We start from the raw sequence: 14,302 nt of genomic DNA on the forward strand, positions 1-14,302 counted from the left end.
ATAAAAATGCTCCTGATATTTACTATGTTCTGATGTATTCATTAATGCTACAGTAAGTATTTGACAGATCATTAGAACTTCCTTAGAAATATGGGGAGTGCCTGGAGTTGGCCACCACAACAAAGCCTGCTTTACCTATAATGCAATTCAGGTTTCCTGGGAAATCGACTCTGAAGCATTGATTTGTGTGCAGGAAATTCACTGGGTGGTGCTGTTAGGGTGAATACCTGTGGCCAAGTGAAGGCAAACAGACAAGTTGAAAGAGAAGTAGTTAGACCTTTAGCTGATTTCATAAGGAGGCAGTTGAGGGGTTCTGGAGCTGGGTGGCCCTACAGAATTGTCCCATCCTGAAGCAAGGAGGGTAGTCCTTTACACCTTTGCATTGACCTGTTGTTGAATGTCCACTGAGCTTGGATAAGTGGGCTCTCTTCAGCTGGTGGCAGTGCTCAGAGAGGGGTGAAAGGAGAGTTGTCAGCAGTCAGCATTCCTGGCATCTGGGGGTTAATTTATTTTGGTCCTGAAGGGAGGGAGGTGGTGACATATTGCAGCATCCACTGCATATCTTAAAAAAGAGAAAGCTGCAAGTTTTCATTGCTTTACTCTTCCTTGGGTTTCACTCATGTCTATGAAGTTGACAATACTTGTTCTGTCTTCTGCAGCCTCTGCTCCCAGGACTAGCCCTGAACCTATAGAATTTAAGATTCTACTCTTTAATTAAAACAAAGAACTATGAAAGTCCATTGTAGATGTTGATGTGATGTGATTTATGCCCAAGACTTTTTCAGTCTCATTTTCTGGCACCCATGATTACTATTACTATTGTGGATGTTTGACCCCAAATGTTTTCCCCTGGGTTTTATAAATGCTGTCTCTGGTCCAAAATAATATAGTATAGAGAAAAGGTATAAGAACCTGACCAGGGCTTCAATCCCATCTTTGTCACTTATTGGCTCTGTAACATTGGCAATTCATTCACCCAATCATGGTTTTTTCAACTGTAAAATGCCATAATAACAATGATTTTAATAGTTAGCCCAGGATTTTATAAGATGACATCTGTGACCCAGATGAAAGCTTTCTAACCCTTGAGAAGTAATGATAAAAATGAAAAAGAATCATTATAACAGGATCCAGTATTTCCAAATGCTTTCTGCATACCTTATGCAGTACCAAGAGCTTAGTATTGGCTGCCTATTTAATCTTCAAACAAAACCCATAGGATGTGGTTATTTTATGGCTAATACCAAATCATTTAACAAGTGGATAAAAAAGTATTTGAGAAGTGATAAGTTACAAATCAATCAGAATGAATACAATTGAAACAGCTATCAGGATAGGCTGTTATATTTTTATATACCCACTTTACAGATAGGGATATTGAGACATAGAAACTTTAGTTGGCCTAAGAACACATGGCCTGTAGGTGGCAGAGATGGGTTTAAATAGACTGACTTCCCAAACTATAAAGTTAAAGGTTGTTTTTCGTTGTTGTTGTTTGTTTAATACTGTCTCCAAATCGCAAGTTCTAGCTAGAGTTGCTTTAAACCTTTAATTTTATTACCCCAGGAAGCCTTAAGCCTTCCTGATCTCTCAATATAGCTCTGATCCAACAGATACATCCATCAAAGTTATTTTCTTTCTAAAAACAGCCAGACCTTTCACCAAATATAACTGCCAAGGTTTATTGGACTGAAGGCTAATGTTGTGAGTCACTCTGAGCCAAAGTGATTTTTGTAATTATATGAGATAATACTAACTATTAAGAGTGATTTTGCTAAAAGCAAGCTAAAAATTTAGTTTATTTTTAAAATAGTTCAATTAGGAGTGACATTTGAATCCAGATTTGGGAAGAAAGTGACTCTGAGGGTCTGCAAAAGAGTGAGGGTGACTTGAATGACAAAGAAACCTTCAATAATAAAATGACATGAAATACCATAACCTTGTCAATTGCATCGCACACAGGCTCTCTGACAATGGTGGAACCAGAAATTAACACAGACGGCTGTTCCCTGAGGCAAAATAGATTGATTCAGTTTCAGAAAGCAAAACAGAGCATCATGATGGAGGCACTGGGTAAACAGAAAAGATGCACTTTTTTTTATTATTTTAACTGAAAGAAACATAAAAACTGGAATTCCTAGAGAAGCAGTCCCTGGAAACCACAGATGGCATCTCTACAGCCACTCTAAGATACTTGTGCCAATTATTCTGAAGTAGAATTGTGGGGGGGGGGGGGGTGTAGTGTGTGGGATTTATATGGTGTACGGTATGTATGTACCTATGTGTATAGAAGTATGTAGTTTGGTGGTAGTGGTGATGGAAGATGTGAAAGTAAGTTAAATAAGTAAGTTAAACTTACTTGAACACATTCATATATACAAATACATATCATAAAGTCACACATGAAAGACTGAATCCTTGAATCCATACATGTTCATGACTCCTTCTGTGGCAAATTCCACTATATATGTAAACTTTCACCTTCACTTTCCTCTGTGTCTAAATCCAAGCACTTCCTGCATTTTCTTTGACTGCTTTGACCTTGGCCACTTGTGCCTCTGACCTCCCTCGCTCAACACTTTATCTCCTGCTCATGCCTTTTCTGTCTCCTGAGAAACCTGAGTGCAAACCATAGGAATCCCACTGATGCTATAGATGCAGGCTGACTTCCATGATGCAGAGTTAAGACATACAGAGAGAGGATTGGGGGATAGTGTAAACAAAAAATATTCAGCAGATCTACCACGTGCCAGATCTGTGATATGTACTAAAAACACACAGATGTGTGAGGCATCCTTGTCTTCAGGGAGCTTACAGTCTAGTGAGAGAGAATTGTATCATCCCGTGGAATGTGTAATGAGAGCTGTAAGAAGTAGTTGTCATGGAAACACAGAGGCGCCCACCAGGCAGAATAGAGGTTAGGCATTGGCAATAATGAGTGGCCAAATGCAGTAAAAGGCTAGATCTGAGCCTTAGAGGAGCTCATCAAGCAAAGGGAGCTGGTGCAGCAGAGATGAAAGTGCAGTTTGCCCCGCTGAGAGAATGCTATAAGCCAAGGCCTCAAACAATCTGTTTGGTGTTTTATCAATAAAGTCACAAACCATGGGTCTTAGTCTTAAAGTGGTGAGATCTGACAAACATGAAATCCATGACATCAAAGCCAATTTTAAAATAATGTAAGTTATCTGCTTATATTTCTTGAACACCATGGGGAAGCCTCATGCTGGAACTCGATAGTTTCCAGAATATTTCACAATATGTATTTTTTTCTCTCACCTTTAAGACTCTCACCACAGGTGTTCCAAAACCCGTCCTAAACAAACAAAATTAAAGAAAGGAAAAATCATCCCATCTGTATTAAGTAGGATACTTTCCATTACAGATGGCCCAAACCAACTCCTTCTCCTTCAAATGAAGGGGAATTAATTAGCTCCTATTCCCTGGTGGCTCAGCTGGTTAAAGAATCTGCCCACAATGCAGGAAACCTGAGTTCGATCCCTGGGTTGGGAAGAGCCCCTGGAGAAGGGAACGGCTACCCACTCCAGTATTCCGACCTGGAGAATTCCATGGACTGAATAGTCCACGGGATTGCAAAGAGTCAGACTCGACTGAGCAATGTTCGCTTTCGTAGCTGACATACCGGGACCCAGATGAATTAAACAGGTTGAATGCTATCCTCCTGACCCTCTCTGTGCTGGTTCCATTCCCAGGTGGCCTCTCACCTTAGAATGGTGAGATGGAGTGGTGGTTCTAGGCTTCAGCCCCCCAGTTTGGATCCAAAAGACAGAGACCATTTTCCTTAAGCTGTTCAGAGAGCTGGGATTTCTCAACCATCTGACTCATGTCATGTGTTTATCTCTGAATCACTGTAGGTAAGCAGATAAGCTTACTTCCCAAGTAAGGATTTCAACCCTACCTGAACTACATAAAATGGGAACCAGGGATGATTCACCTGCAAAAAAGTTTGGACATATTTTTCTGAAGAAGTGGGAGGTATACTATCAATTTCACCACAATAGTCAAACTCTACAGCCAGTTGTTATTTATTTTCTCCTCACTTAATTCCCAACTAACTATTATTAAATCTAAGATTTGGCTTGGAAAACCTGACACGTCTGGTGGGAGGGATGCAGATGTGGACTAGTCCTGTGACAGCTTTGATCTTATCAAATACACTATTTCATTCCATTATTGCAGCCACACTCTGATCATAGCACTGTTTCCCAAGTTTTGTAGATGAGGCAAATAATTTTAAGAAATAAAGCAAGAGGCCTAATGTCTATGCCCAAACCACTAACGCTGAAGAAGCTGAAATTGAAGAAGACCTATGAAGAAGACCTACAAGACCTTCTGGAACTAACACCCAAAAGAGATATCCTTTTCATCATAGAAGACTGGAATGCAAAAGTCAGAAGTCAAGAAATACCTGGAGTAACAGGCAAATTTGGCCTTGGAGTACAGAATGAAGCAGGGCAAAGGCTAATAGAGTTTTGGCAAGAGAATGCACTGGTCATAGCAAACACCCTCTTCCAACAACATAAGAAAAGACTACACATGAACATCACCAGATGGTCAATAACAAAATCAGATCAATTATGGTCTTTGCAGCCAAAGATGGAAAAGCTCTATATAGTCAGCAAAAACAAGACTGGGAGCTGACTGTGGCTCAGATCATGAACTCCTTATTGCCAGATTAAGACTTAAATTGAAGAAAGTAAGAAAAACCACTAGGCTATTCAGGTATGATCTAAATCAAATCCCTTATGATTATACAGTAGAAGTGAGAAATAGATTCAAGGGATAAAATCTGATAGACAGAGTGCCTGAAGAACTATGGATGGAGGTTCGTGACATTGTACAGGAGGCAGTGATCAAGACCATCCCCAAGCAAAAGAAATGCAAAAAGGCAAAATGTTTGTCTGAGGAGGCTTTACAAATAGTTGAGAAAAGAAGCTAAAGACAAAGGAGAAAAGGAAAGATACACCCATTTGAATGCAGAGTTCCAAAGAATAGCAAGGAGAGACAAGAAAGCCTTCCTCAGTGATCAATGCAAAAAATAGAGAAAAGCAGTAGAATGTGAAAGACCAGAGATATCATCAAGAAAATTAGAGATACCAAGGGAATATTTCAGGCGAAGATGGGCACAATAAAAGGACAGAAATTGCATGGACCTAACAGGAGAAGGCAATGGAACCCCACTCCAGTACTCTTTCCTGGAAAATCCCATGGATGGAGGAGCCTGGAAGGCTGCAGTCCATGGGGTCGCTGAGGGTCAGACATGACTGAGCGACTTCACTTTCACTTTTCACTTTAATGCATTGGAGAAGGCAATGGCAACCCACTCCAGTGTTCTTGCCTGGAGAATCCCAGGGATGGGGGGACCTAGTGGGCTGCGGTCTATGGGGTCGCACAGAGTCCGACACAACTGAAGTGATTTAGCAGCAGCAGCAGCAACAGAAGCAGAAGATATTAAGAAGAAGTGGCAAGAATACACAGAAGAACTATACAAAACGATCTTAATGACCTAGATAACCATGGTGGTGGGATCCCTCACCTAGAGCCAGACATCCTGGAATGCAAAGTCAAATGGGCTTTATGAAGTATCACTATGAACAAAGCTAGTGGAGGTGATGGAATTCCAATTGAGCTATTTCAAATCCTAAAAGATTTGAAGTTAAAGTGCTGTTAAAGTGCTGCACTCAATATGCCAGCAAATCTGGAAAACTCAGCAGTGGCCACAGGAATGGAAAAGGTCAGTTTTCATTCCAATCGCAAAGAAGGGCAATGCCAAAGAATGTTCAAACTGCTGCATGATTGCACTCATCTCATACACTAGCAAATTAATGCTCAAAATTCTCCAAGCCAGGCTTCAACAATACGTGAACCATGAACTTCCAAATGTTCAAGCTAGATTTAGAAAAGGCAGAGGAACCAGAGATCAAATAGCCAACATCTGTTGGATCATTGAAAAAGCAAGAGAGTTCCAGAAAAACATCTACTTCTGCTTTATTGATTATGCCAAAGCCTTTGATCGTGTGGATCACAACAAACTGTGGGAAATTCTTTAAGAGATGGGAATACCAGATCACCTGACCTGCCTCCTAAAAAATCTGTATGCAGGTCAAGAAGCAGGAGTTAGAACTAGACATATAACTATAGACTGGTTCCAAATTGGGAAAGGAGTACATTAAGGTTGTATAATGCCACCCTGCTTATTTAACTTATGTGCTGAGTACATCATGTGAAATGCCGGGCTGAATGAAGCACAAGCTATAGTCATGATTTCCAGGAGAAATATCAATAACCTCAGATATGCAGATGACACCACCCTTATGGCAGAAAGTGAAGAGGAACTCAAGAGCCTCTTGATGAAAGTGAAAGAGAAGAGTGAAAAAGTTGGCTTAAAACTCAACATTCAGAAAACTAAGATCATGACATCTGGTCCCATCACTTCATGCAAATAGATGGAGAATTAGTGTAAACAGTGAGAGACTTTATTTTCTTGGGCTCCAAAATCACCACAAATGGTGACTGCAGCCGTGAAATAAAAAGACACTTGCTCCTTGGAAGAAAAGCTATGACCAGCCTAGACAGCATATTAAAAAGCAGAGATAATATTTTGCCGACAAATGTCTGTCTAGCCAAAGCTCTGGTTTTTCCAGTTGTCATGTATGGATATCAGAGTTGGACTGTGAATAAAGCTGAGCACTGAAGAATTGATGCTTTTGAATTGTCGTGTTGGAGTGGACTCTTGAGAGTCCCTTGACTGCAAGAAGTTCAAACCAGTCAGTCCTGAAGGAAATCAGTCCTTAATATTCAATGGAAGGACTGATGCTGAAGCTGAAGCTCCAATACTTTGGCAACCCAATGTGAAGACCTGACTCATTGGAAAAGACCCTGATGCTGGGCAAGAATGAAGGCGGGAGGAGAAGGGTATGGCAGAGGATGAGATGGTTGGATAGCATCACCAGCTGGATAGACATGAGTTTGAGCAAGCTCCAGGAGTTGGTGATGGACACAGAAGCCTGGCATGCTGCAGTCCATGGGGTCACAAAAAGTCAGATATGACTGAGTGACTGAACTGAACTGAAATGTCTATGAGGTTACACAGAAGGAACTCCAAGGGTAGATTTCTATTTTCAGAAGCAATGCTTTTTTTACCATGTCAAGCTGATAGAAGATTTCCTTTCTCTTTCTACCTTCTCTTTGTCTCTACCTGCCTTCGTTTACAGTAAGCTAAGACCTAAATTTTTTGTCCTGTTCTTCAAATACAACAATCAAGTCTTGGCTCCATGCTAAATTTACATTTCTTGTTTTCGGAATAAAGGAACACCAACAAATAAAAGATAACATCATTTTAAAACACCACCTAGAAATACTACTAATAACTAACATTAAGTAGTATTCAATTTGGGCTTCCCTGGTGGCTCTGTGATAAAGAATCTGCCTGCCAATGCAGGAGATATGGATTTGATCCCTGGGTTGGAATGATCCCTTAGAGAAGGAAATGGCAACCCACGCCAGAATTCTTGCCTTAGGAAATTCTATGGATAGAGGAGCCTGGGGGGCTACAGTCCAGGGGGTCACAAAAGAGTCAGACACAACTTAGTGACTAAACAACAAATATTCAGTTTATCTCTACATACAGATATAGCAATGAGAATAAAGACTATTATTATTTTATATTCTTCATGCTTTTAAATACCGCCTTTATGGATTATTTTGCATACTATTTAAAATAAATTATTATTCTCACTTTTCTTTTAATTTAGCAAAAGGGAAGGAAACTGCTTTGACACTTAAAGATATTTCTCAGCTTCAGACAAAGTTCTATTTATTACCATATATATGTGAAAGTCAGTTGTGTCCAGCTCTTTGCGATCCATGTACTATAGCCTGCCAGACTCCTCTGTCCATCAGATTCTCCAGGCCAGAATACTGGAATGCTGGAGTGGGTAGCCTTTCCCTTCTCCAGGGGAATCTTCCCAACCCAGGGATCGAACCCAGGTCTCCTGTATTGCAGTTAGATTCTTTACCGTTTGAGGCTTGCAAGTCTTTAAATGCCTTTTGGTTGACAAGATTTTATCAGTTGGTTTTACTCAGGAAGACTCATGTTTGAGAATATTTGCCTTTTGCTTTGCATTTGATGTATTATTTGGCTGTGTTTAATTTTCTTTTAGAATTGTATAGACTTAGCTCCATTGTCCTCTGACACTAATTGGTGACACAGAGAACTTTGGGGGTAAGTCTGATTTTCCTCCTTATTTGCAACTTTGTCATTATGCCTGGATGCCTAACAGGTCTATCTTGTGTAAGTCGTTATTTCTGGGAACAGGCAGTATTATTTTGTTCTGAATATTCAGTTCCTCCTTTCTTTGAAGTTCTCTGTTTTACAAATTATCCTATGATTTAATGCCACCTAGTCTGAGTCTCTAAGAATTTCTCTCCTTTCATAAACAATCACCCTGATACCACATAGCTTTCTTTTGTCACAAATGTCAATTATCTAATACTTATCTGTTTCTTTTCATTTCTAATTTATCTATCAGTTCCATATTGATATTGTTTTATTGTCCATCTTTTTTATATAATTATCTTATTTAGGCATTTTCAATAAAATATTAAATATGTAAATACGTAGAATACATATTGAATATATATATTTGAAGACATATTCTTGTCTGGCATATTTTTATCAGACTGAATTCATCTGTCTTTTTCATGTCATGTTCATTCCTTGGGTGCATATTTGAACATGTGTTTAGCTTTTGTTTTAAAAGTCATGTCATTTTGAGGATCAGTTTTCTCAAATCTGCCATGATCATCCTGGCTTTCCATTGAACTCCTAAGTTATTGGGAATCTATTTGTCTTCTTGTAGAAATATTCTGCAGTTAGATCATTCTAGTGGAAGGGAGGGGGCAATCTCTGTGAGGCTTTAGTTCCATATTTGTTGGAGTGTTGCTTTGTTTTCTGATATATTTTAAAATATATTTTAAAATTCCCTATATCATTCATATCCCATCAGTTCAGTTCAGTCGCTCAGTCGTGTTTGACTCTTTGTGACCCCATGAATCGCAGCACGCCAGGCCTCCCTGTCCATCACCAACTCCCAGAGTTCACCCAGACTCACGTTCATCGAGTCAGTGATGCCATCCAGCCATCTCATCCTCTGTCGTCCCCTTCTCCTCCTGCCCCAATCCCTCCCAGCATCAGAGTCTTTTCCAATGAGTCAACTCTTCGCATGAGGTGGCCAAAGTATTGGAGTTTCAGCTTTAGCATCATTCCTTCCAGAGAACACCCAGGGCTGATCTCCTTCAGAATGGACTGGTTGGATCTCCTTGCAGTCCAAGGGTCTCTCAAGAGTCTTCTCCAACACCACAGTTCAAAGGCATCAATTCTTTGGTGCTCAGCCTTCTTCACAGTCCAACTCTCACATCCATACATGACCACAGGAAAAACCATAGCCTTGACTAGACGAACCTTTGTTGTCAAAGTAATGTCTAGGAACTATATATCTCATTTCCATGTATGGATATTCTGAAGTTTTGACCATTATCTCTGTTCCTAACGGATCTCTTATAAAAAACATATGTATATATACATAAACATATATCTACATATTTCTAATCCTACAGATTTGAAATGTATTTCCTTGGTGTGCCTATTAATAATTTCAGATTAAGGAGTATTGATGAGACATCTCAGAATTTTACTGACTTTGCCCGTGTTCCCGTACCATACTTTTAAGCCCCAGGATTTAGAGCAGGAGCTGTCAAAAATACTTGGTGCCCTCTTTGGCAGTCACTTCTACTCTTTGTGAGCCTAATAATATATTTAGTTTTTAAGCTTACTTGCTGATGGTGGATTTTTTTTTTTTTTTTTTTTTTGCTGACACTTTTTATTTTGTTGCTGGTGGTTGTGTTAGGTAATTAGAACTAAAATGTGTGACCCAGATTTACTCTGCCATCTAACCTACAGGTCTTCAGAGCTAAATTTCATGCTTACTTGTAGTAATCATCTCAGTTCTGGTTCGTGGCAAAACTATGTCCCAGCTTCATCTATGCCATGTTGAATCATCACAGTCCTCATCACAATTCTCATCACCATCAAATTCCATATGTGTTTAAATCAAACTTGCCTCAAATAACTGTAGGAACATGGAACTGTAGAAGGTAAGAGGGAGAACAGATATTGTCTAGTTAGGTCCTTCCAGTTTGCAGTTGAAGAAGATGGACCCAGACAAATTAAGTGGAAGTGACAGTCACACAGCTGACTATTTTCCAAGGAAGTTGTAGATTATGAATGAGACCATATCAGTATAACAGAAAGAGGACAGCTTTGGATGCAGATAAACTTATGTTTGCATCTCACCTCTGCCACATACAAGTATGTGAACTGAAGTTATTTCATCTCCATTTATCTCATTCTTCTCATCTGTGAAAACCTTAGAGAGTTTTGAGAAAGATTTAAGGGAGTGATGATATAAAGTGTTTAGCGCTGTGTCTTATATAGTAAGCTCTTAATAAATGGTGATAAGCATTATTATTGAGCGAGTTTGTAGAGCTAATTACTGGCTGTACTAACAAAACATTACTGTGAAAGAAACAATCTCATAAATCAGTGGTTAAAATGACAGTAATTCCTCATTTGCCCTGAGTGTGTGGATTAGGTAGAAGGTGAGTGATCTAGACTGGGCTCAGTCAGTTCTCCTACCCTTGGCTGGGCTGCTCTACCTGTGTGTGGCCTACTGGGGTTTAGTTGATCTTGGCTGGCCTCAGCTAGCCTGTTCTTTTCTTGGATGGGTTCACTCACATGCATTTAGTTTTCTGGAGGCTGGATGATTATGACTAGGCCCAGCTCAGGGTGGTTCTGTTTTATGTGTCTCTCATTGTCTCCTGAGACCGAGGAGCTAGTCCAGGCACAAAGTTCTCATGGCTACAGCAGAGAAATAAGAGAGTAAGCAAAACTATGTGAGCTTCTTAGGGCCCAGGCTCAAAACCAGAACTCCTACGTAATGCTTTTGGCCAAAGTCAGTTTCACAGGTTAAGCCAAAGTCAAGACACTAGAGTATGAAACAGGATGAGACAAAGAATTGTTATACAAAACACAATCCATTGTTAAGACCAAATGAGGTCTAGAATGCTGCAGAGAGACAGACATAAAGCTTGAACTATGGAATCAAACTGACCAAGATTTAAGGCCTACATTACCTAGTTTACAAATGATCTCTGTGACTTTGGTCAAGTTATTTAATTCTTATTAAAATCATTTTCTTAATCTGGAAAATGGATAAAATCACTTGCCATGCAATATTGTGAGCTCAGAATTTATTGTATTATTTGGCACATAATATTTAATAGTTGCTATTGGTACTATTACTTCCTACTTTCAGTCTTGGGTTCTTCCCTTTATACAACATCAGGATATGTTATTATTTTAAAACTTAAAAAATACTTCTCTGTCCATGTTAACAAATGCTTATTTATTTTCATCTTAAGAGGAAAAATAGTTGCTAATGCTTCTTGTTGATGTTTTCCTCTACTAAATGCAAACAAGTAAATACTGACCCTAATGAAAGCATGTTTAATGGAAAATTCAGTTTGATTTATTTGCTAATTAGCACCAATTACACTTTGAAGGGACAGGTAAATGATGCTTTCATACAAATATTTGAATGTGATACAGCCCATCAGGTTTATAGAAAAGAGTTAGTGCCAGAAAGTCAGAAGTGGATGAAATGTGTCCTGTTTAAGAGAATTCACTGGGAACAGGAGGTAGCATGCGTGCTTGCATAATGTGGAGGTCAAGAGAACACTGTACAGGGGCAAACAGAAAGAGGAGATAAATGGTTGGAAAATACCATTAATCAGAAGAGAAAGTTGGCGTTCTGCATTATGAATCTATTAGCAGTTTAGCTAAGTCATCTCCAGGATTCTGTAATTAAGTGGGATTTACCCAGCACTTTGCTTTTGGAAGGCTTCCCTGGTAGCTCAGCTGGCAAAGAATTTGCCTGCTCTGGTTCGATTCCTGGGTCAGGAAGATCCCCTGGAAAAGGGATAGACTGCCCACTCCAGTATTCTTGGGCTTCCCTGGTGGCTCAGCTGGTAAAAAAAAAAAAAATCTGTCTGTAATGTGGGAGACCTGGGTTCAATCCCTGGGTTGGGAAGATCCCCTGGAGAAGGGAAAGGCTACCCACTCCAGTATTCTGGCCTAGAGAATCCATGGATTCTACAGTCCATGGGGTCACAGAGAGTAGGATGCTACTTTCACTTCCAGACAAAACTAATGAAAACCTCTTTCTTGAAGAAGGAAATGGCAACCCACTCCAGTATTCTTGGCTGGAAAAACCCATGGACAGAGGAGCATGATAGGCTACAGTCCATGGGGTCACAAAGAGTCAGACACGACTGAGTGACTTCACTTCACTTTTGCTTTTAGAAGGAATTCAATGCAATTCAGTAAATGTTTCCTGAGTATGTTCCCTATACCCACCATTGGAGATAAAAAGGAGGAGCCAGAGAGAATCTCTGTTCTCAAGTAACACATAATCTAGTGGAGGCATCAATCACATATACAAAGTAATAATAACCAAGAGCTGTGGATGCACAGAAAAAATATAAATGAATCTGAGTGCATTTAAATTGAGTGCTGATTAATGAAGATGATTTGACAGATTTGGAAAGGAGGGTAAAATTATAATTAATCAAATTAATATCAAACCAGTCCATCCTAAAGGAAATCAGTCCTGAATATTCACTGGAATATTCATTCATCCAGCTGAAGCTGAAACTCCAATACTTTGGCCACCTAACACGAACAACTGACTCATTGGAAAAGACCCTGATGCTGGGAAAGATTGAAAGCAGGAGGGGAAGGGGATGACAGAAGATGAGAAGGTTGGATGGCATCACTGACTTGATAGACATTAGTTTGAACTTACTCCGAGAGTTGGTGATGGACAGGGAAGCCTGGTGTGCTGCAGTCCATGGGGTCACAAAGAGTCGAACACAACTGAGCAACTGAATTGAACTGAACTGAACTGAAATTAATATGAGATTTCTGGCTCTTCCAAGGGATGAGAGGAGAGACAGGTTATAGAACATCCACAGCAGAAAGATGCATAGTTCAGGTTGTATTAAAACACTTTGCTTGGCATGTACTGAAACTGTTAAGCATTGCACTCAGAGACTTTGTCCTTATCTCTCTCGCACTTCTAGTGAGGCTGGTACAATGCAGGCTCTTGGGCACCAAAGAAACTGATGTTCTCTGATTTTTTGAGGCAGTGAACTCACCCATGATGAGCTGTGTTCTAAAAGGATAACTGATAACTGAATCGGGACTGAGAACTAGCCCCCTGATAATACGGTACTTGCTCTCACTGAGCTTGCATTCCAATGAGTGTAGCAGACACTAACTAAACAAACAGAAAAGATAAAAGCAGATGGCAATAAATGCACTGAAAGAAAAAGGGGCACTGGGGAGAACTCGGAAAGGGCTGTTCAAAGTGCTGAGATAAAAGGAATGTGAAAATCAAGGAGAAAGACATTCTGGGCAGAAGGGAGAGTAGATATAAGAATATAAGAATTCTGAGGTAAGAAATTGTTTGGCGTGTTGAAGAACTGGAATGCAAACGAGTGAATATAATGGTTCAACTTGTGGAATGAGATGAAATTGAAGAGGTAGCAGGAGAAAGGTCAAGTGAGCTTTGTAGGTCATGGGGGCAAGTTTGGGTTTTATCATCAGAGGAAGCCATTGAATTATTTTGAGCATGGTTATAAAATATTCTGTTTTTAGAGTTTAAAGACAAATTTAGCTGCTGTGTAGCAAATAGTGGGACAGGCTATCTGTGGTCAACTGAGTGCCACCACCATGTCCTTCTAGGGCTCCTGATTCTGTTTCTCAGCATCACCTCCCATGTTTGATCCTGGGCTACATTTTGCCAAGGAATGCAAAATATGTGATATCTGTAAAGTGGAGGTGAATTAGAAGCTTTGTTCTCTCGAGGTGAAGGCAGCAGATGAATGTGCACATGTGGGCATCACAGAACTCCCAGCCAAGTCCTGAAAACTACCCATTTCATGGCTATTGATTAAGACTCTTGGGAAGCTTCTCAGACTTTCCCAGAATGATGATGACAACTTTCAGACAAGCTTAAAAACCCACCAGATTTTGTCCTGCAGGCTGAGGTCTTCAGTGCTGTCTTCTCTGACCTTCAGCTTCCATTGCTCTGGCGTCTGCCCCCACTCCACAGCTCTTTCAACAACCCCATAAGCCCCTATACTATGTTACACTCTTTGTTTC

This window comes from Bos indicus, chromosome 14 (genome assembly GCF_029378745.1).
Source record: "Bos indicus isolate NIAB-ARS_2022 breed Sahiwal x Tharparkar chromosome 14, NIAB-ARS_B.indTharparkar_mat_pri_1.0, whole genome shotgun sequence".
NCBI classification, from domain to species: domain Eukaryota; kingdom Metazoa; phylum Chordata; class Mammalia; order Artiodactyla; family Bovidae; genus Bos; species Bos indicus.